A 6,660-nucleotide genomic window follows, 5' to 3' on the forward strand; every position below is an offset into this window, starting at 1 on the left:
CTGGCTGATTCATCATAACCTCCTCTTCTTGATAGTGGTTTCTAAGCATGTCAGTCCTGCATGCTCCAGTATTCTGTGTTTGGTATTCTGTCTTCCCACTTTATTTTTAGGGGCTCTTACACAGACATGTCACAGGAAAGCTGTTCAGTCTCTTAATGATAATTCTTGAAATGTCTATATAAAATTAATTCACTGCTGATCATTTCAGCAAAAATGTTAAACTAAGAAGATTACTCTGGTAAGTGGCAGGTATTTACTAGGGCTGTATGAAGCTTCGGTCCTTGATTCGATTCGGTGGAGATTCAGTCCAATTCAGTGACAATCGTCGAATCCAAATCAGTACAGGAGGCCCTTCAGTCTCTCAGAATTGGAACCCTCTGAATTGATTCAGAGAGATTTGGAAAGATTTGACTGTTTGGACATAGACACAGCTTTAAATGTTTTTTCTACATATCTTGAGGTACCAGGAGGCCCATGAATGCTGCAATGCTGGGGCAGATGGAGTGTCCCACAGAAGCACAGGTGGCTTCCCAGCATGCTCAGTAGTTGACCCAAAAGCAGACCAGAAGCATAACCGGTCCACTTCTGGGTCTTCCGGGGAGTGTGTGGGGGCCCCCTCTGGCTCGGCAACTGGTGCCTCCTGGGTCTGGTTGGGGAACTCGGGGTCCTCCCGCAGCCAATTGTGCCCCCCCACGTGCTTCCCAGTGGACCCAGGGAAACTGCTTCCAGTCCACTTCTAGGTTCACAGCTGAGCATGCAGGAGGCCCCCCCCCCATGCTCCTGTGGGATGCTTCATCTGCCCCAGCTTTGCAGTGCTCATGAGCCATGCCTGGTACCTTGAGGTATACAGAAAAAACATTTAAAGCTATGCCTATTCTCCAAATCAGCGTCTAATCTTCAGATTCAGATTCAGCCGAATCAAATCGGGGACAGTGATCCAAATTAATGAATCAAATCACTGTTCCCAATTTGGGCTGATTCCAAATCGAACACGGCCCGCTTCGCACACCCTTAGTATTTGCTATCAAGTGTTGCTGGTGGCAGAGACAAGAAAAAAACTCACACCACATTTCCAAAAATAAGTCATAGTTTCCACTGGAAGAAAAGAAGTGAAATATTTTGAATGCTGGTAAGAAGTAGTATCAACTGCAAAAATGCAAATTGTCTCCTGAAACTTCTTTAGGCTTGGTGGTCCCAATTGTGCCTTATCCAGCTATGGAAACAGTCTGTCCCAAAGGATCTTTGTGTGCTGGACAGTTATGTGCTGTCAGTGCACCAGCCATGGAAAATTGATAAGTAACATAATATAAACTGAATTTAATATCAAAACACATAACTAAGGAGATAGCATACTGGCTGTACTGGGCAGTGAAAGAAGATGAGGAAGAGACAGCTTGGGACGAGATCACAATTCCATGATGTGCCAGGGTGGTACCAGGCTGAGCAATTTGTATATAAATGAGTGTTTTTGTGCTTTGGGTTTTGTTCCTTATAGTCATAGGAAGGATTTGAAGTAAAGATTTTGGGGATTTCCTTTGATTAATAAGTGCCCACAAATGTAGGCAACTGGACTTAATGGCCTACTGGAAGTCCCTCCCAGTCCTATTTTCCTATAAATGGTCATGACATGCTATAATTAAAGCTGTCCCTATACAAAAAAGCCAAACAGAAAGACACTAAGAAACGATGGGTTGATTCTCAAAGGCACTGGGCCCTTGTAGATCCTACAGATTTCAGTGGGCAAGAGCTGTTCAGCATCTTTGAAAATCAGGTCTTTGGGTTTTAACACTGCTACTCCAACCCTTCGTTTCTTATCCAGTTCTCCTTTCCACCTTCAGTGAGTCCAGACCCACACCCCAGCATACACATCACAACTCTTAAGAGCCTCCCATCTCCTAGTAGCAACTGTATCTCAATGACTCTGCTGTACAAAATTGGCCTTGAAACTTTACTTCTCTCTCAAGATTTTATTGCTCTTCATTAAGGCAGCTTCAAAAAACTGACTCAGAGCCAAAATGGACAGCTGGGGGAGACACTATTTTTAATCCCCAAGCAAATCAAAATGACTGCATGATTTTTAACTGCATAACTAAAATACATATACTCATATATTGTGACCACAGTTGTTAGTAAAGAACAGCTACTTATCACACTGAGACTATACTTGGGTTTGATTTTAAGATTCTTTTCTTTTTCTTTTTTTTAATATACATTATCTCTGTTAATCTTTCTATTTACAGAGCAATATTGCAAGCTGGTTATTTCTAAGAAGCAATGACTGTTCAATTTTGAAGTGATGCTAACCTTGCTCTCCTCCAGAGGTAGGTCATATGTATGTTGCATCTTGCTTACTGGCCTTGGATGAGAAACTGCCAGAAAAAGCCAGGTAGTTCCAAATGGAACAAAAAAGATGTGCTCAGGAATAACATTGGTGGGTATAGTAGAAATGAGAGAGGACAAATGAGAGAGGATTCTCTTAACCAGCTGGGTTAAGAGAACCATTACAAAAAAATAAAGTGCTGGATGCATTCATTCCTAAAAATTAGGTATATATATTAGTAGTTTATTTTCCCTTTCCATTGTGATGGAAGGCCAATTGATGCAAAAATATGTAAAACCCTTTGAAAAGACTTGCAAAGATGCTATGTAAATTTGGCATTTCCTAGAAATGTACTGAAAGGTCATATTTGCCCAACAAGATAAATTATTTCCCTTGCTTTGCCTAATATTGTTCATAGTAAGATCTTCTCTTCAAGGCAGCCACTAGATCTACAGCGTCAGAGAGCTTCAGGAACAGAACCCACTGGCCTCCAAAAGTTTACGGTAATATCAAAAAACCAACACTTGAAGACCCCAGTAAAGGAATTTAGAGCCTTCCTTTCATAAGTGCTTAAACCCCACATGACAAATTAATATGGTAAGCAGTTTGTGGTTCAGCATTCGGCTGAGAGCTGCTTAGTGCGTTTTACGTACTCTTCATCAGTATGGTAAGAAAGTTTTCTTACAAATTACGTTTCACACCCTTGCCTTTTTGATGGCTTCCTGGGTGGTCCATCAATGCAATTGGTAACTGAACATTTTGAGCAGTATCCCTGGAGCAACTTGTTGAAATAACCGAACGATTTTTCTGCAGTTGCAGTGATTCTGAGCGTTTAGGACAAGAAAAACCATTTTGCTGGCCTTCTCTGCTCTAATGCACACAAGCTAAGAGCAGAACATTTCCCCCTCTCTGTTATTCTTTTAACTTGTAGAGTTGGAAAGTTGTTCATAGCTTAGGCAGTTACTTGGGCTGTTAGGAGTAACAGCCCAAGCCATGAATATATTTACTATAGACTGTCTCCTTTGATAATGGAAAATCTGCAGTATCCTTGCTCTCTCTCTCTCTTCATCTACGCCCATGTGGCATAAGCTGAATGCAGGAAGCCACTTATGCTTCCAGACATGGTCACGTGGGGCTTTCAGTGCTTTTTGCAAGGCTACAGGGAGAGTAGCATCAGAGGCAGCCCTGACAAGGCTTAGCCTTGACAGTTGTCTCAATTTTCCCTGCCATAATACCTCAGTACATCTCCTGAAATCTTCAAGTGGCATATTTGCAAATTTTGAGAGACAGAGACATTTGGAGAGCTGAGCTGGGTTCACAGATTCATTTGGAGTACAACAAAGAATGCAGGGTACAACTGATTCCATTAATTACCGTAACCCCAAAAGGTGAACACTCATTTTTTAGCTCTTTTCCATATAGTTGATGAACAAAACCTGAAGAAACCGTTGAGAGCAGGATAGTCACTAACCTACCCTTATATGTTGTCTCCATCTGAGCAACCCTCTCCTAAAGATGCACTTCAATTACAACTATAATAATGAGGCCCACTTGACAACTCCTGCCAGTCTCTTTCCTCTGCTGCACAGAAAAAGTGGATGACATTGGTTAACAAGTGCCACAGACATTTCTGCTGTTCACAAATCTGTAACCCTTGTGGTGCTGCCGTTTTCCTAATCGCAAGTCAAGTATGTCCTTCACTGGAAGGTCTTTGTATTCTGCAGTTACAGCAGGGCAGGGTGTTTGTGGGGGTGAAGGGAATGGGACCCAAAACCTTGTATATGCTGATATAACCAGAGTGAGCCCATGCCTTTTCCCTCAAGGAAAAAACCCAAAAACTATGTGGTCAGGAGACTAATTTTAAGTGTATAAATATAAGTACTACATGCACTATTCTCTCTCTGTAAGACAGCAGAAGTGACTCTATATATATTTCACTGAATGCCAGTTTTATATCAAGCAAAAATATAAATAAATTTAGAACAGGCTATCAGAAAAGAAGCCATAAATAGATAGCTCCTAATGTCAGACAAACTCTCAGCAGTACAAGAACATATCTCCATTTCCTGTTTGCAAAGTATCCACAAGCAGCCATCAGTTGCTATTCAAAATTATCTCCTGCCCATTTTATTCAAACAAATTCCAGTGCATGGATGCTTGCGCACACACACTCTTGCCTAAAGGGGAACTGATACCTGTGTTGTATGGTGTTTTCAGGGGAAAATTTCCTCCCCTATTAAAGTGGTTAAAAGGGGGTGAGAATTGACACCCAAGAGTGAAACAGCTGCTACAATGTAACTGTTAAATCTGCACAATCTGGTGATACTGGTTAACTAAACTGCTGTAACTTTACCTCTGATTTGAACTTTACTTTGCCAACACTTGCGTTACTAAAAAGCCTGCGGTTGTAGCAGTTACATTGCAACCGTTTATACTGGTATCACTCAATAGCAATACATTGTTACTTCAGTCTATAGCCTGAACCTTTTATGAATAAGTCACACATAGAAAGCACCGACACAAATCTGCATCCATTTTTGTGGGCAGGGTTAAGGTAAAACAAAAATGCATGGAATCACATCTCCTTCCTCTGCCAATAGAGAAATAATTCTCTTTCCTCCTATTTCCATGTTTAGAGAAGACAAACTACACCTGAGATCTCTCTCCACTGGCTGATGATAGGTGGATCCCAAAGCAGACCTCCTGCTCCTCAACTTGAGACGTCCTTATCAAGAGGTTTATGGGCTCCCATGCTTTCCACCAGGAAGAGGAGCACCAGCATCTAGTCTAGAGAACTTTGGCTGCCGAAGAGTCAGAGCCAGGCTGCATCTAGAGACCTGTTCAGACCCAGCTGGGTCAGAAGGCAAGTAAGATCTAGAAGTTGGGTCAGACCGGTGATTGCTGCAACGCAAGCATAATAATCCTTCGTAAATTTCACTGAGGCGGCAATCATTCCAGACAAGGGGCTACAATCAATCTCTCATGCCAGTTATTAAATATTGATGCAGCATGATACCTTTTCCAGAGCACTTGATATCAATAGCCCCCACTCATAACCTCTGACTCAGAGCTCACCTATTGTAAAGACGACAGACACAAAAAGAGCATGAAAAAGTACTTAGATGTGGGAACCATAAGCTATAAGCCCCTTAAGTCACTCTATAATAAATAAGTGCAATATTTTTAGGTTTAAAAAAAATGACGAATCCCTAGAAGAAAACAGGTCATGCAGATCAAGGCACAGGAAGGCAACGGGGCTTTGAAAGAGAAATATGAAGGAAAGGAATACTCCTTGGAGCATTAGCTCAGAGATAATCAAGAGAAAAAACAAAGCCAGGGGTAGGTGCAAGCCCAAGCCAGATGGTATATCAATCAATCAATCAAGGGTAAATAAGAGAAAAGTTGAAAGAAGGAATACCTTTGGTCTCAGAGGAAGAGGAAAGCTATGACTGGGAGGCAGCATTAGGACTATGCATCCACATGAAAGTGGAAAAATAATCTAAAACATGGGTAGAGAGGCAAGACAGCCAGGAGTGCAAGTCAAAGGAAAAAAAAAAAAAGAACTATATTGCATTATATGAAGGCACAGAAAGAGAGGGGCAAGAGAGAAAAGTGCCTAATCCTTTTTTTCTCTAGGCGGTGGTTTTCGACCTGTGGCCTGCAGACCCCTGGGAGTCCACAGACTATGTCCAAGTGGTCCACAAAAATGATTACGATCAACCAAAAGCAAGTGAATACCCACATTTACGATTCAAAGGGGTCTGGCACCTCCATTCACTTTTTTTTTTTTTAGGGGTCCACAAATTTAAAAAGGTTGAAAACGACTGCTGTATGCCACTCATCACTACTTCTTTCCTTCTTCAAAAGAGTGTTTTTTCTTTGCCTACACATCTGAAAGCTACCCTTTCTTCTTGCTCACCTGTTCCAGTCACTCACATCTTTCTTCTCTAGACTCTGGACCAGGAAGACCTCTGTTCTCCCCAATCTCTTCTTCAAACAAAACCATTTACCCGCAAGCTTCTTAGGCAGAGAATTGGGAATAACAGCCTAAAGCAGGGGAACATATCTCTGGTTCTTAAGCAGAGCTCAATACACGTAGTACAGAAGAGTCCTCCAAACCCAGCCTGTCTTTCCCATCCACCTACTCAGAAAAGCCACCTTCTAAAGACACAGGGGAAAGCCTAAAAAGTCTTTTATTTCCAAATTGGTGAGAGTTTTGAATGTCCAATTTTCTAAATTAAACTACCACATTCAGTGCAAAGAATTATGACGTCATTGGGATAACGGAGACCTGGTGGGACTCCACCCATGACTGGACCACGGGTATAGAGGGCTATACC

The 6,660-nt window shown here is 41.8% G+C and overlaps 1 long non-coding RNA gene across 1 annotated transcript; it reads left to right on the forward strand.

The window, feature by feature from the left end:
* Window positions 1–1,125: 1,125 nt before the first annotated feature.
* Window positions 1,126–6,550, forward strand: LOC109307811. Its single transcript, XR_002100367.1, has 3 exons — window positions 1,126–1,139; window positions 3,297–3,298; window positions 5,957–6,550. It is a non-coding gene; the product is annotated as an uncharacterized LOC109307811 (long non-coding RNA).
* Window positions 6,551–6,660: the final 110 nt, after the last annotated feature.

This window comes from Crocodylus porosus, unplaced genomic scaffold (assembly GCF_001723895.1).
Source record: "Crocodylus porosus isolate Cpor-Errol unplaced genomic scaffold, CroPor_comp1, whole genome shotgun sequence".
NCBI classification, from domain to species: domain Eukaryota; kingdom Metazoa; phylum Chordata; order Crocodylia; family Crocodylidae; genus Crocodylus; species Crocodylus porosus.